Genomic DNA, 25197 nt, shown 5'->3' with positions numbered 1-25197 from the left:
CCAAGGTGGACTTAAAGGACGCCTACTATGACGTCCCCATACACTCAGATTCCCAACAGTTTCTGAGATTTGCCCTGGTGATAGAAGGGTCAGTCTCTCATTTCCAGTTTTCGTGCCTGCCGTTCGGGATTTCCTCCGCACCTCGGGTATTCTCCAAGCTAGTGTTAGAGATGGTGGCGGCACTAAGAACGGACAAGGTGCTGATTGTCCCATACCTCGACGATTTCCTGCTCATAGCAGGATCAGCTTCGGAACTCCAGCGCCGGGTCAACCTTACACTCCGCCTGTTTGAGTCATTAGGTTGGATCATCAACTTCGACAAATCCAGTCTTCTGCCCGAACAAAGGAAAAAGTTCCTGGGAGTCATTCTGGACTCACACCTCCAGTGTTCTTCCCTTCCTCTAGAAAAGCAAAAAACGATCCAAGACGAGAGTCGGGCACTTTCGTTAGCCACCCAAGTCTCCCTTAGGAGGGGCATGAGGGTTCTCGGCCTCATGACAGCTTGCATTGGAGTAGTCCCGTGGGCCCAGTTACATTGTAGAACTCTCCAGGACTTCATCCTGAGCAACTGGGATAAATCACCAGCTTCCCTGAATCAGGAAGTCATCCTTACCCACAAAGTAAAGTCCTCCTTGGGATGGTGGACGTCTATCTCCAACCTTGCCAGGGCCACGATTTGGGACCCTGCATCCCCAGTATCCATCTTCATTGACGCGAGCGCAACTGGCTGGGGGGCCCACTCAGGCTGTCATTACGTCCAGGGGGGCTGGAACCAGAAGGAAGCTACTCAATCTTCCAATTACAAAGAGCTTTGCGCTGTCTGGAGGGCCATCCGGGGCCTCGAGACGGAGATCGGGGATAGACCCATTAAAATCTTTTCAGATAACATAACAACTGTGTCCCTCATTCGCCACCAGGGATCCACGCGGAACCCCCGACTACAAGACCTGGCGGCGAAAGTGCTCGGGGGGATAGAGCAGCGGACACCTTCCGTCTCAGCGTACCACGTAAGGGGCCCAGAGAATTCCATGGCAGACTACCTCAGCCGCAGGAGGATAGACCCTGGGGAGTGGGCACTACATCCAGAGGCATTCCAGTTAATCACGGAAAGATGGGGGACACCAAAGGTGGACTTGTTCGCCTCTCGGGAGAACAGCAAGTGTCCCGGGTTTTTTTCCAGGGGGGCAGACGGGGGCTCCCTGGGAATAGACGCACTATCCCAGGCGTGGGAGTGGGACCTGGCATACGCCTTCCCACCTATCCCCCTGATCTCTCGGGTTCTAAGGAAGATCCAGGGGTCCCCAGGCTCCGTTATCCTGGTGGCCCCATTCTGGCCCAAGAGACCTTGGTTCCCGCTCCTGACCGCTCTATCGACACAGGAGCCTCTACATCTGCCGCGGAGATACGACCTCCTTCAACAGGGTCCCCTGATTTGCCCAAAAGTCCGACAGTTCAGACTGGCGGCCTGGAGGCTGAGCAGGTAAAATACCTGAACCAGGGCCTATCAGGGAGGGTGACCACCACCTTATGTGAGAGCCTCAAAAAATCCACCAGGAATATATACACCAGGGTGTGGGATACCTTCTCTAGGTGGTTGGGGCATAGTATTCCCAACCTCCAACAACCCGACATTAATAAGATTTTGGAGTTCCTTCAGGATGGATTGGACATGGGGCTAAAACCTGGTACCCTTAAGGTCCAGGTGGCCGCCCTGGGAGCCTTTTTTGACTTCCCCTTAGGCGACCACAGGCTAGTTAAAAAATACCTTAAAGGGGCAGTCAGACTCCACCCCGTTATAAGGAAAACCATGCCCCCATGGGACCTGAACCTTGTTTTGCAGGCCCTTTGCGCACACCCCTTCGAGCCCCTGGAAGAACTCTCAGTTAAGACCCTCTACTATAAGGTTGCCCTCCTAGTGGCCATTACATCCGCCAGGCGGATCGGGGAAATCCAAGCCCTCTCTATTAAAGCCCCATATATGACCATCTTCCCGGACAAAATAGAGTTCAAGCCTGACCCTTTCTTTCAACCGAAAGTCCTCACAGACTTTCACAGAGAGCAAAGAATAGTACTTCCCTCCTTCTACCAGGAACCCCGTAACACTACGGAACAGAGGTTCCACAACCTAGATGTGAGACGGGCAGTCCTGAAGTATTTAGAGGTCTCACATACCTTCAGGAAATCTAACAACCTCTTCATTCAATTTCAGGGTCCACGCAGAGGAGGGGCCGCTACTAAGGATTCCCTAGCACGGTGGGTCAGGAGGGCCATAGAAGAGGCGTACGGATCTCAAGGGATCCCATTCCCGGGCGAAGTTAGAGCCCATTCTACCAGGGCGGTCGCCTGTTCCTGGGCGGAGAGAGCCCAGGCAACAACCGACCAGATCTGCAGAGCCGCCACATGGTCAAGCACCCATACCTTTGTAAAACACTATCGCCTGGACGTGGGGGCCAGCCTTGACACGGCCTTTGGGCGGAAGGTGCTGCAGGCAGTGGTCCCTCCCTAAAGCCCTTGGTTGTTGGTATTCCTCCATGTGTATGCTGTCAGGATGACGAGGGGAAGACAGGAATTAGGTTTACCTGTTAATTCCTTTTCTGGAGTCATCCTGACAGCATAGGGGCTTTTCCCTCCCCTTCAGTTAATTTCGACGTGAAGTAACATATTGTACTATGATTTCAGTATTAAAAATGATTGGTTAAACAAAGCCGGGTCACTGTAGTTATTTGGTACACACTGGTGAGCGGTGGTGGGAGTTGCCTTTTGTATGTTTTCCGCTTTCTGTCCCAACAGGTGTCCAGCGGACATCCTCCATGTGTATGCTGTCAGGATGACTCCAGAAAAGGAATTAACAGGTAAACCTAATTCCTGTCTTTCTCCTTAGGGAGAGCAACTATAAACTAAGTAAGGAGACTCAAATGGCCATGCACGCTCCTCTGGGTAATATGCAAATAAGGGAGATGGAATAAATCCTCCACAGTGCCACCTAGTGAAAGGCAGCATTCCTTCAAGCCAAAGTCAGACTTTTTATACAAGCCTTGTTACAATGACCGAGAATTACAAGCAAAGCCTGGAGTCTGGCTTTGCTTGTAATTCCTGGTCATTGTAACAAGGCTTGTGTAAAAAGTCTGACTTTGGCTTGAAGGAATGCTGCCTTTCACTAGGTGGCACTGGAGGATTTATTCCATCTCCCTTATTTACATAGGAATGCGAGGCACTGAATGAGTATTGAACAATTCTCAATGATGATCTGCCTGTTTAAACAGTTGTACAAGCGCGGACAACTGCGAATGAATTAGCGGTGACGTCACTCGCTCGTGCGTTTGTTCAAACGACAATCGGCTTGTGTAAAAGGGGCATTATTTAAGTATCCCTTATCTGATGTGTATGTCCATCAGAAGTCATAAATCTTGAACTTGTAACAACCCTAAGATCCATAGATATTACACAAATGACCACACAAATGTACTTCTATACTCCACAGTAAAAGCAAAGTTTCATGAATTATGATCCAAACTAGCCCACAACTAGCACATCTACTTAGATATGCTAATAGGAAAATACAATATACACTACTCCATGTCTTCTGTATTATACTGAGCAAATGTTCACAAAGACATATCAATGTGAACCTATTCCTATTAACTTCAAAGCTGATTATTCTGCAATTTCATTGTTCTTTTTTGTACTTTGATATTTTATATTTAAGTGGCTTTTTTCTAATATAAACATATCCTTTTATATTAGAGTATCATATTATTATATTAGCTGAACATGTAGCACAAATCAAGCAAAAGGCTCGCGAGGGCCACCTCCAAGTCCTAAACTTCATGAACCTGGTGACAGAATCCCTTTAAAAATCAATCATACACACATAGCTGTCAATCACTGATAAGACCGCCCACTGGACCTCTAAGCTCTGAATGAGCAGAGATTTAATGAATAAAATACAAGTTATACTGAATTTTTTCCTACAAACCTATACATCAATCTGCTTAGCTATTCCTGCTCTATAACATGCTGTCTGTCATTTGGACATCACATTCAAGCTGACATGATTAATTGATCTAATCACCTATCGTTGAATCAAGTTATAAACCTATTTTGAAGACTTTAGGTGTTTTTTTAAATTTTCCATGTCACTACCTATATTTAAAAAAATCCATAATTCTTTCCTGTTTCATGCTGCCCACTGCACCTAATTAGCCTGACGCTTACTGTTCACTTGAGATCACTTTTCAGAAGTTATTTTGTTATCGTCACAGGCAGGATTACAATGAGCGATAATGCCTATATATACCGTAGATAATACAGGATCCATCATTCAGATGATGGTCACAGCTCACCTCCTTCCACTCCCTACACAGTGACCTCTGCACAGGTCACAGAGCATGTAAAGAACATTCTCCAATAGAAGTCAGTTGACAGCCTACAGGCTCCTATGATCCATGAGGCTGCTGTAAATCATATCTCTAAATGCTGTTAAAAAGATTGTCCAAGATAAAACTTTTATTTGAACATTGCCTTTCCATGGCAAAAGCATAATGAAAGCTAATACTCCCATCTCCCCGTAAAGGTCCATTTAGACAGGACGATTGTCAGGCAAACGATGTCCGATACTCGTCCCTGTGTGTGCTCGCTCCCGTGCTGCTGCACGGGAGCTAGTAAAGCTGGCTTGCTAACAGAGTGGCCAGCAGGGGGGCGGGGCGGCTGCAAGAGATTTCTCTCCTCTCTCCCCCGCCCTTCTCCATTGACTTAACATAACTGCTGTTTTTTACACTGAGCGATCAGCTCATCGTCCATGCAGCATAAACGATGGATGATGAGCTGAACGATGATCGTTCAGTGTAAATAACAGCCATTCAGTACTGAACGTCCGCTATATTAAATGAATAAAGAGCGGCTGGGGAGCGCAAGGAGAGAGCTTTCCTCCAGCCTCCCCACTGTGAGCCAAAGATACTAGCTCCCATGCAGCAGCACGGGAGCTAGCATGTGCGGGGACGGGTGTCGGGCATCGTTTGCCCAACATTCGTCCAGTCTAAATCGGCCTTTAGTCCCCTACCAGTAGTTCCGGGTTTTCTTAGTAATGTAATATATACAGTGTGCAGCCGCTGTGTATGGGACATGACAAGCTGCTGCAGCCAATGATTGACCGATGGATCATACACAGGTGGCCGCAGCGTGTAAACATTATGGCAGTGAGGAGACCTGGATCTGCTAGCAAGAGACTTGTGGGGTAAGGTGAGTATAAGCTCTTTATTATGTTTTTGCCATGTGGGACTCTTTCACATAAAAGTTTTATCTGTAACAACCCCTTTAAAGCGACCTTCTGGTTTCGGGACAAATTTCGGTCCCAAGGCTGAGGGGTATCTTGCCAGTTCTTAACTTTCTCCTCCTAGCCTTCATTCTGCATGTTCCAGTTCTGTTTTTTAGGTGGCCAAGATAGTTGCCATTTTTACATTACCAGAGCTTCCATAGTGTTATTATCAATACACTATAGCTGCTTTGTGATTGGCCAGCGATGCTCACACGGTCAGAACTAGCCAATCGCAGAGTCCATTAGATTGCTAGAAAAGCCCTGAACCAGTAGAACGGAGGGGCAACGAAGAAAAGATTTAACTGGTAAAGTACCCCTCCAGTCCCAGGACAGAATTTGGTCTCTAAACTGGAGGGTTGCTTTAACTGCAGTTCAGTGAATATGGTCAACCCCATAGTCATGTACACACAACAGAATAAAAAATAGCAGAAAATAGAAATTGTTTCTAAAAAAAATAGTGTCATGATCAAGTTTTAATTAGTAAAATATGTGGTGCATTCCATCGATTTCTCCTTGGCTGCATGCTGTACAACACCTCACAGAGCCCATTCTGTCTCAATATTCAGCATGGTTACTACTAGAGATGAGCGAGCACCAAAATGCTCGGGTGCTTGTTACTCGGGACGAAATTTTCGCGATGCTCGAGGGTTCGTTTCGAGTAACGAACCCCATTGAAGTCAATGGGCGACCCGAGCATTTTTGTATTTCGCCGATGCTCGCTAAGGTTTTCGTTTGTGAAAATCTGGGCAATTCAACAAAGTAATGGGAACGACACAACAACGGATAGGGCAGGCGAGGGGCTACATGTTGGGCTGCATCTCAAGTTCACAGGTCCCACTATTAAGCCACAATAGCGGCAAGAGTGGGCCCCCCCCCCGCACTGTCAGCGTAAAGATCGTTCTCCTCTGCCATAGCTGTAACAGCTGTGGCAGAGAAGAACGATGTTTGCCCATTGAATTCAATGGAGCCAGCGATACAGCAGGTTCCACTGAAAGCAATGGGCTGCCGGCGATCGCAGGATGAATTGTCGGGAAGGGCTTAAATATATAAGCCCTTCCCTGCAATTCATCCAGAAATGTGTAAAAATAAAAATATATACCGGCGTATAAGGCGACGGGGCGTATAAGACGACCCCCCAACTGTCACCTTATACGCCGGCAATACAGTGGAGCAAAGAATAAAAATCATTACTCACTTCTTCTGACGTTCTGCGGCGCTCCTGCAGGCTGTTGCTCCCTCCTGGTCCCCGGCAGAGCATTGCTTTCTGGACGCAGGGCTTGAAATCCCCGCCTCCAGAAACACAGCCAATCACAGCCATTCAATGACATCATTGTCATTGGCTGTGATTGGCTGAAGGCACGTGTGTTTCTGGAGGCGGGGATTTAAAGCCCTTCGTAGAGAAAGCAATGCTCTGCCGGGAACCAGGAGGGAGCGACAGCCTGCAGGAGCGCCGCAGAACGTCAGAAGAAGTGAGTAATGATTTTTATTCTTTGTTCCACTGTATTGCCGGCGTATAAGGTGACAGTTGGGGGGTCGTCTTATACGCCCCGTCGCCTTATACGCCGGTATATATTTTTATTTTTACACATTTCTGGATGAATTGCAGGGAAGGGCTTATATATTTAAGCCCTTCCCGACAATTCATCCCCGCGCTCGCCGGCAGCCCATTGCTTTCAGTGGAACCTGCTGTATTGCTGGCTCCATTGAATTCAATGAGCAAACATCGTTCTTCTCTGCCACAGCTGTTGCAGAGAAGAATGATTTGTCTTCTATATGTTCTCAATGGGGTCGGCGCTGCTGCCGCCGGCCCCATTGAGTGCATATAGAGAAGAGAACAGAAATCGCAGATCGCACATAGGTGCGATCTGCGATTTCTATGGCCTTAAGAAGGACCGTTGGGGTTCTTGAAACCTAAAATCACTCCTAACACTCTCCCTATAGCAGCTCCACCAAGATACCACTTTCCCTGAACTAATGTCAGAATGCATCTGTGGCGAGCCGTGGGAGGGGCAGATTTTAATACTCGGGTGACACCTAATCTCGCCAGCCACTCACTGCAGGGGGGTGGTATAGGGCTTGAACGTTGCAGGGGGAAGTTGTAATGCCTTCCCTGTCTTTCTATTGGCCAGAAAAGCGCGCAAATTTCTCAGGGAAGAAAATGAAAGTAACCCGAACACCACGTGGTACTCGTTACGAGTAACGAGCATCTCGAAACCCTAATACTCGAACGAGTATCAAGCTCGGACGAGTATGCTCGCTCATCTCTAGTTACTACCATTTATTATCAAATAACTCTCCAAGTCAATATGGAAACCAAAAAGTCTGAGCACTGTGAAAACAATGTTGATTTAGAGGAAGCCCAAAAAAATGCAATGAGGTAAAAGCCAACATAAATTAGCTTTGCTCATAACAGTGGTTATTAGAATCTGCCTGATTTGAAACAAGAGGTACGCTATAACAACTTTATTTTGCATCATAAATCTGTAATGATATTTAGCCTCTAGCTGGCACTCTTGGAAAACAACTACACCTTTATAAATGTACTTTGTATATTAAAGAGGTTGTCCCTGGAAATTAATGATAACTGATCAGTTGGCACCCAACCGCTGGGACCCCCACCGGTCACAAAAACTGAGTTCTGAAGGTCCTTAAATGAATGAAGCTGTGGTCACACATACTCTTCGCTGCTCTAGGTAGTTCAGTGGGAATGTCATAGATAGTTGAGTTCAAGCACTCAGCTATCCCTGGAAGTCTTATTGAAACTAATGGAGTTTCAATGAATATGCTTGACTACCTCTCCATTCATGCAGGGACTTTACGACTGTTCTCATGCTTGTAGGAGTCCCAGCGGCCGGACACCACTGATCACATTGTTATCCTCTGTCCTGTGGATATGGGTTACATCATTTTGTAGGGAAGCCCCAACAGAAGTGTGTTCTGCTGTATTTATCTTTAGGAGATAGCCATACCTCAGATAAACTGTTAAATTCATTAGTTCATTACAGGATATTATAAATGGGTGTTTGTTTAGTCCGAATTACTGCCGCCATTGTATGTTAAAAGAGGGATTTTTTAAAAGTTTATTATCTTAATTTTTTTCTTCTTGTCTTTTTAACTTTGTGCCTATCATGCATATTAACTATGTAACTGTGTGTGATTTTGTGGTTATTTGCCAAATATAAGGGCGCCTTATACTGGCTGTTCTCACATTCCATGCTGATCCAGCTAACCTCTAATCTGTGTAAATAAACCATCCACGTGTGATATGTGGGGTGCTAAAAATATTCTGATATGTATTTTGTGTTTATGTTAGTAACAAATTGAGATTATTAACATGTCCCCACACTTCAGGAATACTTTGTGCAGCTATTGCCAGTTTCTTGGGGAAGCACACCTAGAGAGAGCAGATGTGTTTAACATAGCATACATGGACCTGTTCGTCTGCCTGCACCTAAAAATAATCCAAAATGTGTTAAAACTGAAAAACATAAGTCTATATTTAAATCTATATTGGAGGCTCATTCAGAGCCTCTGATACAGATTTAAGCCCCATCTACACGGAACAAACTGTCAGGCAAACGATGCCCGACACTCGTCCCAATGAAACTCACTCCTGTGCTGTTACACAGGAGTGAGCATCGCTGAAAGTGCAGCTGACATGGAGGCAGGGCAGCTGTGGAGCATTCTCCCCCGCCTGCCTCCATTCACTATAAGCATTCAGTCATTTAGTTCTGAACGGCTACTAGTTCATGTTTCTGCATGCAGAAACTGAATGACTCAACAACTATCGCTCAGTCGTTCAGTCTCTGCTTGCATTTACATGCAACGACTATCGTTCAAACTCGCGCGGGAATTTGAACACCGCTGAACGATAAATGTCCCGTGTAATTGGTCCTTTACTCATATTTGACGACAGAATGTGATGGCCCTTGCTGTAATTAGTGGGGTCAGTCAGATCTACTGGTTATATTCTTTAGTGTGATCTAATCTGGTTATGCATGGTGTCTGTTATAAACAGGATCCTCTTAAAGGGATTTTCCGGGGAAAAACTATTGTTGACCCATCATCAGGATAGGTCATCAATAGTTGATCGGCTGGTGTCTGTTGTTTCGGACCCCGGCCGATGAGCTGAGCAGGCGCATGCTGTCAGCGCCGCAAATACACAGAGGTCAGAGCGTAAGCCTCTGCGCCAACCTCTGTGTAGTGGCCGGTGCTTGTAACTGCAAGCTCAGCTCCCATTGATTTGAATGAGAGCCGTGCCTGCAGTTACAAGCGCTGGACACTACATAGGAGATCGGCACGGAGACTTCCTCTCCAAATACGTAGGGGGCGGAGCGGAAATCTCTGCGCTGACCTCCGTATAGTGGCTGGCACTTGTAACTGTAGTCATGGCTTCCTTTGATTTCAATGAGGGCTCTGCCTGCAGTCTCAAACGCCGCTACTACACAGAGGTTGTCGTGGAGGCTTCAGCCCGCACAGCTGATTCGTCGGGATCCGAAACAGACCCTGGACGATCAACTATTGATGACCTCTCCTGATGATAGGTCATAAATAGTATTTCCCTGGAAAACTGCTTTAACAACTTCACAACACATGTGGTGCATGTACTACATGTATGGAACAGTACTTCCTGCATCCTGTCATACATGTATATTACGCCTTATTATAATAAAAGTGACTTCAGATTACGGTGAATAGATATTATTTATTTTGATGGTAGGCTTGGTCAGTTTTCACTGTAAACTGACTTTTCCTCTTAGAATGAATAACCTTCAGTATAGGTACATATAACGGGGTGAACAGCCTCTCACATAAATTATTCAATTTTCACCTCACAGGGTAGCAGAATAAATCTTGTTAAACGTTGTAAAGTTTGACAGGACTATCACTGATACTAGGCCTTTTTATCTTTCTCTTCACACACCGTCCAATGGCAGTAAGGCCTCATGCCCACGGTCGTGTCGGACTCTGCCAGAATATCGCAGCAGAGTCCGACACAACGCCCTCCAAAGGCCCCATACTCGCCTCTCCAGATCCGCTGTGCAAGTCCCTTCTGGCGAGCCAGCGCGCATGTGCAGGGTAACGCATGATGCGTAGACAGTGGGGAATGACGCGGTGGGCGGTGACGCTCACAGTGGAAGTATCGCGTGACGGTTTCCATTGACTACAATGGAAGCAAGCCGTGTGGTTTCCCGTGGCAAATAGAGCATGCCGTGGTTTTTTTCGCGCTGCGGAATTTCGCAGCGTGAACATTAAACTATTAGGTTCAATAAAACCTAATAGCTGCGGGATAACGCCGCAGATTTCCGCGGCGTTTCACGCGACAGAAATCCGTCTGTGGGCATTAGCCCTAAATCCTGGAGCTCTTCTTCCTTTTGCTCTCCCAATGAGGTGCTCCTCACCTCACAACCTTTCCCTCCTCACAGCGCTGCCTCAGCTGATGTCACTATATTAGCCCCTCCCACTCCTATCCGGGGACAGAGACAGCGACAGGTCATCTCTGTCAGCCTGTATGAAGAACAGGCAGTCAGAGAGGTCATTAATCTCACAGCTTGCTGTTAGCCATGTAGTAGAGCTGCAGCCGGAGTCCCCCGTGTGCAGCAATACCAAAGTGACACTAGATAAACCAATCACAGCCATTCATTAAATGACATCATCGAGCGCCCAGAATAAATCCCCAAAATCGAAACCTGCTGGTGTACTGTGCCCATTACCCATACCCGGGATTCCGTAGCAACATATAACCATGGATTTTATCACAGATCTACCTCCTTCCAGAGGATGCAGATATCTAGGTAGTCATTGACCGATTCTCTAAAAGGGCTTATTTTGTTCCTTTGCCCAGGCTGTCTTCTGCTAGTCAACTTGCTGAGAAATTTATTGATCATGTTTTTCACCTTCATGGTTTTTCCATATTGTATCTGATAGGGGGGTACAATTTCCATCAAAGTTTTGGAGATCTCTTTGTAAGCTCATGGATATTTTGTTGGATTTCTTCTCGGCCTACCACCCACAGTCCAACAGACAGGTGGAGAGCATTAACCAGATTCTGACCAGTTATCTCCATAATTTTACGAATGCCCACCAATACAATTGAGTCAGTCAACTGTCTTGGGCAGTTTTCACACAACCAGCACATCAGAGTTCAACTGCCAGTCTCAACCACTTCTGAGGTCCCAGCTTCTTCTACAGAGAATTTTTCCAGGATATGGCAAGAGACCAAAGGGACTCTGGAGAGATCGGTAGCGTCCATAAAGAGGTTTGCCGATCGCAGGAGTCGCCCTGCTCCACAGTTTGTCCCATGGGATAAAGTTTGGCTCTCCTCCAAACATATTCGCTTGAGGGTGCCGTCTTATAAGCTTGCCCCATGAGTTTTGGATCCATTTGAGGTGTTGGAAAGAGTAAATTCGGTATGCTACAGGTTGCGACTTCCTCCCTCCCTTCTTATCCCAAACTCCTTCCATGTCTCTCTGCTTAAACCATTTGTGCTCAATAGATTTTCCGAGAATCCCAGACCAGTTTCCACTGTGATCAACTCAGAGGAATGATATGTTTGAACAAGACCTTTTTCCCAGTAGACTGGAAGGGCTACGGCCTGGAGGAGATGTCATGGCAGCCCTCTGAAAACATCAACGCTCCTCTTCTGGTTAAGGACTTTCTGTGGAGGACTGACGGCGGGGGCATAGAGGAGAAGGTACTGTTAGATCCCCTGTTCAGACTAACTTCTCCATCAGACGTCAGCGTCGTCCATCTCTTTCTGTAATCTGACCTTCTTGAGGCCAATTTAGACACAAGAATTATCGCTCAAAATTCGTTTAAAAGCCATTTTTGAGCGATAATCGTTCGGTGTAAATGTGCCCAACTTTCAGTTTTCTGCCGAACAACGGTTTTTAGTTCAGCTTGAAATCCATTGTTCAGCAAAACAGCTTATAAGATGGACCGCAGGCTGTGCTCTGCCTGGGAGATGCTGATAACAGCTGATTGCATTGTATCAGCTGTTCTCAGCTTTCAGCCTTGCCAGCAGAACAAAAATAATTTATTCAGAGAACATCAGGCGGTTCTCTGGCTAAATTCAGCTCCTGGAGGCTCACACAAAACTGATTGGTACTACTAGGCCATCTTTTGAGCGATCCTCTTTGTGTCTAAATAGGCCTTTACCTGCTTCCAGCACTGATATGGTCTCTGCTCAGCTGTAGGCTCTTTGCCAATCTCCTTCCTATATAGCTGTGCTGGGATGTCCCACCATTGCTTGATGTCTGAAATTCTACTCTCTGGCATCTCGCTTGCTCCTGTTTGTGCAAGTAACTTGCTTTCTGTGTTCTGTGCTTTGTTATCTTGTCTGTTCTTGCACTCCTCTGTGTTTCCTTGCAAGCCTATCTCTTCACCTTTGTCTTTTTCACCCAGTTGTAGTCTGTCTTTACTCACATAAATGTTCAGTCCAGTCAGGGTCAGGCAGCACATAGAAGAAGACCGCGGGCTCATATCGGGTCACCGCATATCTGGTAGGTTGACACAGTGGATCCACATCCAAATTCCTAACAAGCCGCCAGGACCCGCGCCTTGTTAGCATCTGGTCTGCTGTTGGACTGCCAGCTCCTGATCCTTCTGTGAGATAACAGCCAGGCTACTCCTCTTCTGCGAGAGTCATGTTTAGTTTATAACCGCCAAGGCCAGCCCCTTGGCAGTGTGAATTTATAGTTTAGCCTATCCTTTCTCTACCAAATCGATCAAAGACTGCTAAATTGTTAAGCTGCCAGGACCGGCCCCTTGTCAGCATCTGCTTTGCTGTTTGACTGCCAGGTCCCGCCCCTTTTCTTAGAGAACAGCCAGGCTATTGCCCTTCTATCAGAGTCACGTCTCTAGTTTATAACAGCCAAGGCCTGCCCCTCTGCAGAATCTGCTCTGCTGTTTGACCACCATACCCCTTTTGCCAGAGTCAGATCTGCCCTTTGACCGTCAGGCCCCGCCCCTTCTGCTAGAGTTGACTCCATTGTTTAGCCCAGTCATTTCCCATGCATTGGATCAGAGTCTGCTACATTGTTAAGCCGCCAGAACCCGCCCCTCGTCAGCATCTGCTTTGCTGTTTGACTGCCAGGTCCCGCCCCTTTTCTTAGAGAACAGCCAGGCTATTTCCCTTCTATCAGAGTCCCGTCTCTAGTTTTTAACCGCCAAGGCCTGCCCCTCTGCAGAATCTGCTCTGCTGTTTGACCACCACACCACACCCCTTTTCCCAGAGTCAGATCTGCCCTTTACCCACCAGGCCCCGCCCCTTCTGCTAGAGTTGACTCTATTGTTTAACCCAGTCATTTTCCATGCATTTAATCAGAGTCTGCTAAATTGTTAAGCCGCCAGGACCCGCCCCTTGTCAGCATCTGCTTTGCTGTTTGACTGCCACGTCCCACCCCTTTTCTTAGAGAACAGCCAGGCTATTGCCCTTCTATCAGAGTCACGGCTAGTTTTTAACCGCCAAGGCCTGCCCCTCTGCAGAATCTGCTCTGCTGTTTGACCACCACACCACACCCCTTTTGCCAGAGTCAGATCTGCCCTTTAACCGCCAGGCCCCGCCCCTTCTGCTAGAGTTTACTCTATTGTTTAGCCCAGTCATTTTCCATGCATTCGATAAGAGTCTGGTAAATTGTTAAGCCGCCAGGACCCACCCCTTGTCAGCATCTGCTTTGTTGTTTCACTGCCAGGTCCTGCCCCTTTTCTTAGAGAACAGCCAGGCTATTGCCCTTCTTTCAGAGTCACGTCTCTAGTTTTTAACCGCCAAGGCCTGCCCCTTGGCAGAATCTGCTCTGCTGTTTGACCACACCACACCCCTTTTGCCAGAGTCAGATCTGCCCTTTAACCGCCAGGCCCCGCCCCTTCTGCTAGAGTTGACTCCATTGTTTAGCCCAGTCATTTCCCATGCATTGGATCAGAGTCTGCTACATTGTTAAGCCGCCAGGACCCGGCCCTTGTCAGCATCTGCTTTGCTGTTTGACTGCCAGGTCCCTCCCCTTTGCTTAGAGAACAGCCAGGCTGTTGCCCTTCTATCAGATTCATGTCTCTAGTTTTTAACCGCCAAGGCCTGCGCCTCTGCAGAATCTGCTCTGCTGTTTGACCACCACACCACACCCCTTTTCCCAGAGTCAGATCTGCCCTTTACCCGCCAGGCCCCGCCCCTTCTGCTAGAGTTGACTCTATTGTTGAACCCAGTCATTTTCCATGCATTTAATCAGAGTCTGCTAAATTGTTAAGCCGCCAGGACCCGCCCCTTGTCAGCATCTGCTTTGCTGTTTGACTGCCAGGTCCCGCCCCTTTTCTTAGAGAACAGCCAGGCTATTGCCCTTCTATCAGAGTCACGTCTAGTTTTTAACCGCCAAGGCCTGCCCCTCTGCAGAATCTGCTCTGCTGTTTGACCACCACACCACACCCCTTTTGCCAGAGTCAGATCTGCCCTTTAACCGCCAGGCCCCGCCCCTTCTGCTAGAGTTGACTCTATTGTTTAGCCCAGTCATTTTCCATGCATTTGATCAGAGTCTGCTAAATTGTTAAGCCGCCAGGACCACCCGCCCCTTGTCAGCATCTGCTTTGTTGTTTGACTGCCAGGTCCCGCCCCTTTTCTTAGAGAACAGCCAGGCTATTGCCCTTCTGTCAGAGTCACGTCTCTAGTTTTTAACCGCCAAGGCCTGCCCCTCTGCAGAATCTGCTCTGCTGTTTGACCACCACACCACACCCCTTTTGCCAGAGTCAGATCTGCCCTTTAACCGCCAGGCCCCGCCCCTTCTGCTAGAGTTGACTCTATTGTTTAGCCCAGTCATTTTCCATGCATTTGATCAGAGTCTGCTAAATTGTTAAGCCGCCAGGACCCGCCCCTTGTCAGCATCTGCTTTGCTGTTTGACTGCCAGGTCCCGCCCCTTTTCTTAGAGAACAGCCAGGCTAGTGCCCTTCTGTCAGAGTCACGTCTCTAGTTTTTAACCGCCAAGGCCTGCCCCTCTGCAGAATCTGCTCTGCTGTTTGACCACCACACCCCTTTTGCCAGAGTCAGATCTGCCCTTTAACCGCCAGGCCCCGCCCCTTCTGCTAGAGTTGACTCTATTGTTTAGCCCAGTCATTTTCCATGCATTCGATCAGAGTCTGCTAAATTGTTAAGCCGCCAGGCCCCGCCCCTTCTGCTAGAGTTGACTCTATTGTTTAGCCCAGTCATTTTCCATGCATTTGATCAGAGTCTGCTAAATTGTTAAGCCGCCAGGAACCGCCCCTTGTCAGCATCTGCTTTGCTGTTTGACTGCCAGGTCCCGCCCCTTTTCTTAGAGAGCAGCCAGGCTATTGCCCTTCTATCAGAGTCACGTCTCTAGTTTTTAACCGCCAAGGCCTGCCCCTTGGCAGAATCTGCTCTGCTGTTTGACCACCACACCACACCCCTTTTGCCAGAGTCAGATCTGCCCTTTAACCGCCAGGCCCCGCCCCTTCTGCTAGAGTTGACTCTATTGTTTAGCCCAGTCATTTTCCATGCATTTGATCAGAGTCTGCTAAATTGTTAAGCCGCCAGGACCCGCACCTTGTCAGCATCTGCTTTGCTGTTTGACTGCCAGGTCCCGCCCCTTTTCTTAGAGAACAGCCAGGCTATTGCCCTTCTATTTGAGTCATGTCTCTAGTTTTTAACTGCCAAGGCCTGCCCCTCTGCAGAATCTGCTCTGCTGTTTGACCACCACACCACACCCCTTTTGCCAGAGTCAGATCTGCCCTTTAACCGCCAGGCCCTGCCCCTTCTGCTAGAGTTGACTCTATTGTTTAACCCAGTCATTTTCCATGCATTTGATCAGAGTCTGCTAAATTGTTAAGCCGCCAGGACCCGCCCCTTGTCAGCATCTGCTTTGCTGTTTGACTGCCAGGTCCCGCCCCTTTTCTTAGAGAACAGCCAGGCTATTGCCCTTCTATCAGAGTCACGTCTCTAGTCTTTAACCGCCAAGGCCTGCCCCTTGGCAGAATCTGCTCTGCTGTTTGACCACCACACCACACCCCTTTTGCCAGTCAGATCTGCCCTTTAACCGTCAGGCCCCGCCCCTTGTCAGTATCTGCTTTGTTGTTTGACTGCCAGGTCCCGCCCCTTTTCTTAGAGAACAGCCAGGCTATTGCCCTTCTGTCAGAGTCACGTCTCTAGTTTTTAACCACCAAGGCCTGCCCCTCTGCAGAATCTGCTCTGCTGTTTGACCACCACACCCCTTTTGCCATAGTCAGATCTGCCCATTAACCGCCAGGCCCCGCCCCTTCTGCTAGAGTTGACTCTATTGTTTAGCCCAGTCATTTTCCATGCATTTGATCAGAGTCTGCTAAATTGTTAAGCCGCCAGGACCCGCCCCTTGTCAGCATCTGCTTTGCTGTTTGACTGCCAGGTCCCGCCCCTTTTCTTAGAGAACAGCCAGGCTATTGCCCTTTCTATCAGAGTCACGTCTCTAGTTTTTAACCGCCAAGGCCTGCCCCTCTGCAGAATCTGCTCTGCTGTTTGACCACCACACCCCTTTTGCCAGAGTCAGATCTGCCCTTTAACCGCCAGGCCCCGCCCCTTCTGCTAGAGTTGACTCTATTGTTTAGCCCAGTCATTTTCCATGCATTTGATCAGAGTCTGCTAAATTGTTAAGCCGCCAGGACCCGCCCCTTGTCAGCATCTGCTTTGCTGTTTGACTGCCAGGTCCCGCCCCTTTTCTTAGAGAACAGCTAGGCTATTGCCCTTCTATCAGAGTCACGTCTCTAGTTTTTAACCGCCAAGGCCTGCCCCTCTGCAGAATCTGCTCTGCTGTTTGACCACCACCCCACACCCCTTTTGCCAGAGTCAGATCTGCCCTTTAACCGCCAGGCCCCGCCCCTTCTGCTAGAGTTGACTCTATTGTTTAGCCCAGTCATTTTCCATGCATTTGATCAGAGTCTGCTAAATTGTTAAGCCGCCAGGACCCGCCCCTTGTCAGCATCTGCTTTGCTGTTTGACTGCCAGGTCCCGCCCCTTTTCTTAGAGAACAGCCAGGCTATTGCCCTTCTATCTGAGTCATGTCTCTAGTTTTTAACTGCCAAGGCCTGCCCCTCTGCAGAATCTGCTCTGCTGTTTGACCACCACACCACACCCCTTTTGCCAGAGTCAGATCTGCCCTTTAACCGCCAGGCCCCGCCCCTTCTGCTAGAGTTGACTCTATTGTTTAACCCAGTCATTTTCCATGCATTTGATCAGAGTCTGCTAAATTGTTAAGCCGCCAGGACCCGCCCCTTGTCAGCATCTGCTTTGTTGTTTGACTGCCAGGTCCCGCCCCTTTTCTTAGAGAACAGCCAGGCTATTGCCCTTCTGTCAGAGTCACGTCTCTAGTTTTTAACCGCCAAGGCCTGCCCCTTGGCAGAATCTGCTCTGCTGTTTGACCACCACACCACACCCCTTTTGCCAGAGTCAGATCTGCCCTTTAACCGCCAGGCCCCGCCCCTTCTGCTAGAGTTGACTCTATTGTTTAGCCCAGTCATTTTCCATGCATTTGATCAGAGTCTGCTAAATTGTAAAGCCGCCAGGACCCGCCCCTTGTCAGCATCTGCTTTGCTGTTTGACTGCCAGGTCCCGCCCCTTTTCTTAGAGAACTGCCTGGCTATTGCCCTTCTATCAGAGTCATGTCTCTAGTTATTAACTGCCAAGGCCTGCCCCTCTGCAGAATCTGCTGTGCTGTTTGACCACCACACCACACCCCTTTTGCCAGAGTCAGATCTGCCCTTTAACCGCCAGGCCCCGCCCCTTCTGCTAGAGTTGACTCGATTGTTTAGCCCAGTCATTTTCCATGCATTTGATCAGAGTCTGCTAAATTGTTAAGCCGCCAGGACCCGCCCCTTGTCAGCATCTGCTTTGCTGTTTGACTGCCACAGTCCCGCCCCTTTTCTTAGAGAACAGCCAGGCTATTGCCCTTCTATCAGAGTCACGTCTCTAGTTTTTAACCGCCAAGGCCTGCCCCTCTGCAGAATCTGCTCTGCTGTTTGACCACCACACCCCTTTTGCCAGAGTCAGATCTGCCCTTTAACCGCCAGGCCCGGCCCCTTCTGCTAGAGTTGACTCTATTGTTTAGCCCAGTCATTTTCCATGCATTTGATCAGAGTCTGCTAAATTGTTAAGCCGCCAGGACCCGCCCCTTTTCAGCATCTGCTTTGCTGTTTGACTGCCAGGTCCCGCCCCTTTTCTTAGAGAACAGCTAGGCTATTGCCCTTCTATCAGAGTCACGTCTCTAGTTTTTAACCGCCAAGGCCTGCCCCTCTGCAGAATCTGCTCTGCTGTTTGACCACCACACCCCTTTTGCCAGAGTCAGATCTGCCCTTTAACCGCCAGGCCCCGCCCCTTCTGCTAGAGTTGACTCTGTTGTTTAGCCCAGTCATTTTCCATGCATTTGATCAGAGTCTGCTAAATTGTTAAGCCGCCAGGACCCGCCCCTTGTCTGCATCTGCTTTGCTGTTTGACTGCCAGGTCCCGCCCCTTTTCATAGAGAACAGCCAGGCTATTGCCCTTCTATCAGAGTCACGTCTCTAGTTTTTAACCGCCAAGGCCTGCCCCTTGGCAGAATCTGCTCTGCTGTTTGACCGCCACACCACACCCCTTTTGCCAGAGTCAGATCTGCCCTTAAACCGCCAAGCCCCGCCCCTTCTGCTAGAGTTGACTCTATTGTTTAGCCCAGTCATTTTCCATGCATTTGATCAGAGTCTGCTAAATTGTTAAGCCGCCAGGACCCGCCCCTTGTCAGCATCTGCTTTGCTGTTTGACTGCCAGGTCCCGCCCCTTTTCTTAGAGAACAGCCAGGCTATTGCCCTTCTATCAGAGTCACGTCTCTAGTTTTTAACCGCCAAGGCCTGCCCCTTGGCAGAATCTGCTCTGCTGTTTGACCACCACACCACACCCCTTTTGCCAGAGTCAGATCTGCCCTTTAACCGCCAGGCCCCGCCCCTTCTGCTAGAGTTGACTCTATTGTTTAGCCCAGTCATTTTCCATGCATTCGATCAGAGTCTGCTAAATTGTTAAGCCGCCAGGACCCGCCCCTTGTCAGCATCTGCTTTGCTGTTTGACTGCCAGGTCCCGCCCCTTTTCTTAGAGAACAGCCAGGCTATTGCTCTTCTTTCAGAGTCACGTCTCTAGTTTTTAACCGACAAGGCCTGCCCCTCTGCAGAATCTGCTCTGCTGTTTGACCACCACACCACACCCCTTTTGCCAGAGTCAGATCTGCCCTTTAACCGCCAGGCCCCGCCCCTTCTGCTAGAGTTGACTCTATTGTTTAATCCAGTCATTTTCCATGCATTTGATCAGAGTCTGCTAAATTGTTAAGCCGCCAGGACCCGCCCCTTGTCAGCATCTGCTTTGCTGTTTGACTGCCAGGTCCCGCCCCTTTTCTTAGAGAACAGCCAGGCTATTGCCCTTCTATCAGAGTCACGTCTCTAGTTTTTAACCGCCAAGGCCTGCCCCTTGGCAGAATCTGCTCTGCTGTTTGACCACCACACCACACCCCTTTTGCCAGAGTCAGATCTGCCCTTTAACCGCCAGGCCCCGCCCCTTCTGCTAGAGTTGATTCTATTGTTTAGCCCAGTCATTTTCCATGCATTTGATCAGAGTCTGCTAAATTGTTAAGCCGCCAGGACCCGCCCCTTGTCAGCATCTGCTTTGTTGTTTGACTGCCAGGTCCCGCCCCTTTTCTTAGAGAACAGCCAGGCTATTGCCCTTCTGTCATTGTCACGTCTCTAGTTTTTAACCGCCAAGGCCTGCTCCTTGGCAGAATCTGCTCTGCTGTTTGACCACCACACCACACCCCTTTTGCCAGAGTCAGATCTGCCCTTTAACCGCCAGGCCCCGCCCCTTCTGCTAGAGTTGACTCTATTGTTTAGCCCAGTCATTTTCCATGCATTTGATCAGAGTCTGCTAAATTGTTAAGCCGCCAGGACCCGCCCCTTGTCAGCATCTGCTTTGCTGTTTGACTGCCAGGTCCCGCCCCTTTTCTTAGAGAACTGCCAGGCTATTGCCCTTCTATCAGAGTCATGTCTCTAGTTATTAACTGCCAAGGCCTGCCCCTCTGCAGAATCTGCTGTGCTGTTTGACCACCACACCACACCCCTTTTGCCAGAGTCAGATCTGCCCTTTAACCGCCAGGCCCCGCCCCTTCTGCTAGAGTTGACTCGATTGTTTAGCCCAGTCATTTTCCATGCATTTGATCAGAGTCTGCTAAATTGTTAAGCCGCCAGGACCCGCCCCTTGTCAGCATCTGCTTTGCTGTTTGACTGCCAGGTCCCGCCCCTTTTCTTAGAGAACAGCCAGGCTATTGCCCTTCTATCAGAGTCACGTCTCTAGTTTTTAACCGCCAAGGCCTGCCCCTCTGCAGAATCTGCTCTGCTGTTTGACCACCACACCCCTTTTGCCAGAGTCAGATCTGCCCTTTAACCGCCAGGCCCCGCCCCTTCTGCTAGAGTTGACTCTATTGTTTAGCCCAGTCATTTTCCATGCATTTGATCAGAGTCTGCTAAATTGTTAAGCCGCCAGGACCCGCCCCTTGTCAGCATCTGCTTTGCTGTTTGACTGCCAGGTCCCGCCCCTTTTCTTAGAGAACAGCCAGGCTATTGCCCTTCTATCAGAGTCACGTCTCTAGTTTTTAACCGCCAAGGCCTGCCCCTTGGCAGAATCTGCTCTGCTGTTTGACCACCACACCACACCCCTTTTGCCAGAGTCAGATCTGCCCTTTAACCGCCAGGCCCCGCCCCTTCTGCTAGAGTTGACTCTATTGTTTAGCCCAGTCATTTTCCATGCAATCGATCAGAGTCTGCTAAATTGTTAAGCCGCCAGGACCCGCCCCATGTCAGCATCTGCTTTGTTGTTTGACTGCCAGGTCCCGCCCCTTTTCTTAGAGAACAGCCAGACTTTTGCCCTTCTATCAGAGTCACGTCTCTAGTTTTTAACCGCCAAGGCCTGCCCCTCTGCAGAATCTGCTCTGCTGTTTGACCACCACCCCACACCCCTTTTGCCAGAGTCAGATATGCCCTTTAACCGCCAGGCCCCGCCCCTTCTGCTAGAGTTGACTCTATTGTTTAGCCCAGTCATTTTCCATGCATTTGATCAGAGTCTGCTAAATTGTTAAGCCGCCAGGACCTGCCCCTTGTCAGCATCTGCTTTGCTGTTTGACTGCCATGTCCCGCCCCTTTTCTTAGAGAACAGCCAGGCTATTGCCCTTCTATCAGAGTCACGTCTCTAGTTTTTAACCGCCAAGGCCTGCCCCTCTGCAGAATCTGCTCTGCTGTTTGACCACCACACCCCTTTTGCCAGAGTCAGATCTGCCCTTTAACCGCCAGGCCCCGCCCCTTCTGCTAGAGTTGACTCTATTGTTTAGCCCAGTCATTTTCCATGCATTTGATCAGAGTCTGCTAAATTGTTAAGCCGCCAGGACCCGCCCCTTGTCAGCATCTGCTTTGCTGTTTGCCAGGTCCCGCCCCTTTTCTTAGAGAACAGCCAGGCTATTGCCCTTCTATCTGAGTCATGTCTCTAGTTTTTAACTGCCAAGGCCTGCCCCTCTGCAGAATCTGCTGTGCTGTTTGACCACCACACCACACCCCTTTTGCCAGAGTCAGATCTGCCCTTTAACCACCAGGCCCCGCCCCTTCTGCTAGAGTTGACTCTATTGTTTAACCCAGTCATTTTCCATGCATTTGATCAGAGTCTGCTAAATTGTTAAGCCGCCAGGACCCGCCCCTTGTCAGCATCTGCTTTGTTGTTTGACTGCCAGGTCCTGCCCCTTTTCTTAGAGAACAGCCAGGCTATTGCCCTTCTGTCAGAGTCACGTCTCTAGTTTTTAACCGCCAAGGCCTGCCCCTCTGCAGAATCTGCTCTGCTGTTTGACCACCACACCCCTTTTGCCAGAGTCAGATCTGCCCTTTAACCGCCAGGCCCCGCCCCTTCTGCTAGAGTTGACTCTATTGTTTAACCCAGTCATTTTCCATGCATTTGATCAGAGTCTGCTAAATTGTTAAGCCGCCAGGACCCGCCCCTTCTCAGCATCTGCTTTGCTGTTTGACTGCCAGGTCCCGCCCCTTTTCTTAGAGAACAGCCAGGCTATTGCCCTTCTATCAGAGTCACGTCTCTAGTTTTTAACCGCCAAGGCCTGCCCCTTGGCAGAATCTGCTCTGCTGTTTGACCACCACACCCCTTTTGCCAGAGTCAGATCTGCCCTTTAACCGCCAGGCCCCGCCCCTTCTGCTAGAGTTGACTCTATTGTTTAGCCCAGTCATTTTCCATGCATTTGATCAGAGTCTGCTAAATTGTTAAGCCGCCAGGACCCGCCCCTTGTCAGCATCTGCTTTGTTGTTTGACTGCCAGGTCCCGCCCCTTTTCTTAGAGAACAGCCAGGCTATTGCCCTTCTGTCAGAGTCACGTCTCTAGTTTTTAACCGCCAAGGCCTGCCCCTCTGCAGAATCTGCTCTGCTGTTTGACCACCACACCCCTTTTGCCAGAGTCAGATCTGCCCTTTAACCGCCAGGCCCCGCCCCTTCTGCTAGAGTTGACTCGATTGTTTAGCCCAGTCATTTTCCATGCATTTGATCAGAGTCTGCTAAATTGTTAAGCCGCCAGGACCCGCCCCTTGTCAGCATCTGCTTTGCTGTTTGACTGCCAGGTCCCGCCCCTTTTCTTAGAGAACAGCTAGGCTATTGCCCTTCTATCAGAGTCACGTCTCTAGTTTTTAACCGCCAAGGCCTGCCCCTCTGCAGAATCTGCTCTGCTGTTTGACCACCACACCCCTTTTGCCAGAGTCAGATCTGCCCTTTAACCGCCAGGCCCCGCCCCTTCTGCTAGAGTTGACTCTGTTGTTTAGCCCAGTCATTTTCCATGCATTTGATCAGAGTCTGCTAAATTGTTAAGCCGCCAGGACCCGCCCCTTGTCAGCATCTGCTTTGCTGTTTGACTGCCAGGTCCCGCCCCTTTTCATAGAGAACAGCCAGGCTATTGCCCTTCTATCAGAGTCACGTCTCTAGTTTTTAACCGCCAAGGCCTGCCCCTCTGCAGAATCTGCTCTGCTGTTCCACCACCACACCACACCCCTTTTGCCAGAGTCAGATCTGCCCTTTAACCGCCAGGCCCCGCCCCTTCTGCTAGAGTTGACTCTATTGTTTAGCCCAGTCATTTTCCATGCATTCGATCAGAGTCTGCTAAATTGTTAAGCCGCCAGGACCCGCCCCTTGTCAGCATCTGCTTTGCTGTTTGACTGCCAGGTCCCGCCCCTTTTCTTAGAGAACAGCCAGGCTATTGCTCTTCTTTCAGAGTCACGTCTCTAGTTTTTAACCGACAAGGCCTGCCCCTCTGCAGAATCTGCTCTGCTGTTTGACCACCACACCACACCCCTTTTGCCAGAGTCAGATCTGCCCTTTAACCGCCAGGCCCCGCCCCTTCTGCTAGAGTTGACTCTATTGTTTAATCCAGTCATTTTCCATGCATTTGATCAGAGTCTGCTAAATTGTTAAGCCGCCAGGACCCGCCCCTTGTCAGCATCTGCTTTGCTGTTTGACTGCCAGGTCCCGCCCCTTTTCTTAGAGAACAGCCAGGCTATTGCCCTTCTATCAGAGTCACGTCTCTAGTTTTTAACCGCCAAGGCCTGCCCCTTGGCAGAATCTGCTCTGCTGTTTGACCACCACACCACACCCCTTTTGCCAGAGTCAGATCTGCCCTTTAACCGCCAGGCCCCGCCCCTTCTGCTAGAGTTGACTCTATTGTTTAGCCCAGTCATTTTCCATGCATTTGATCAGAGTCTGCTAAATTGTTAAGCCGCCAGGACCCGCCCCTTGTCAGCATCTGCTTTGTTGTTTGACTGCCAGGTCCCGCCCCTTTTCTTAGAGAACAGCCAGGCTATTGCCCTTCTGTCATTGTCACGTCTCTAGTTTTTAACCGCCAAGGCCTGCTCCTTGGCAGAATCTGCTCTGCTGTTTGACCACCACACCACACCCCTTTTGCCAGAGTCAGATCTGCCCTTTAACCGCCAGGCCCCGCCCCTTCTGCTAGAGTTGACTCTATTGTTTAGCCCAGTCATTTTCCATGCATTTGATCAGAGTCTGCTAAATTGTTAAGCCGCCAGGACCCGCCCCTTGTCAGCATCTGCTTTGCTGTTTGACTGCCAGGTCCCGCCCCTTTTCTTAGAGAACTGCCAGGCTATTGCCCTTCTATCAGAGTCATGTCTCTAGTTATTAACTGCCAAGGCCTGCCCCTCTGCAGAATCTGCTGTGCTGTTTGACCACCACACCACACCCCTTTTGCCAGAGTCAGATCTGCCCTTTAACCGCCAGGCCCCGCCCCTTCTGCTAGAGTTGACTCGATTGTTTAGCCCAGTCATTTTCCATGCATTTGATCAGAGTCTGCTAAATTGTTAAGCCGCCAGGACCCGCCCCTTGTCAGCATCTGCTTTGCTGTTTGACTGCCAGGTCCCGCCCCTTTTCTTAGAGAACAGCCAGGCTATTGCCCTTCTATCAGAGTCACGTCTCTAGTTTTTAACCGCCAAGGCCTGCCCCTCTGCAGAATCTGCTCTGCTGTTTGACCACCACACCCCTTTTGCCAGAGTCAGATCTGCCCTTTAACCGCCAGGCCCCGCCCCTTCTGCTAGAGTTGACTCTATTGTTTAGCCCAGTCATTTTCCATGCATTTGATCAGAGTCTGCTAAATTGTTAAGCCGCCAGGACCCGCCCCTTGTCAGCATCTGCTTTGCTGTTTGACTGCCAGGTCCCGCCCCTTTTCTTAGAGAACAGCCAGGCTATTGCCCTTCTATCAGAGTCACGTCTCTAGTTTTTAACCGCCAAGGCCTGCCCCTTGGCAGAATCTGCTCTGCTGTTTGACCACCACACCACACCCCTTTTGCCAGAGTCAGATCTGCCCTTT

The sequence above is a fragment of the Eleutherodactylus coqui genome, chromosome 4 (genome assembly GCF_035609145.1).
Source record: "Eleutherodactylus coqui strain aEleCoq1 chromosome 4, aEleCoq1.hap1, whole genome shotgun sequence".
NCBI lineage: Eukaryota > Metazoa > Chordata > Amphibia > Anura > Eleutherodactylidae > Eleutherodactylus > Eleutherodactylus coqui.
The sequence above is the reverse complement of the archived record's forward strand: the minus strand, read 5'-3'. Positions refer to the sequence as shown.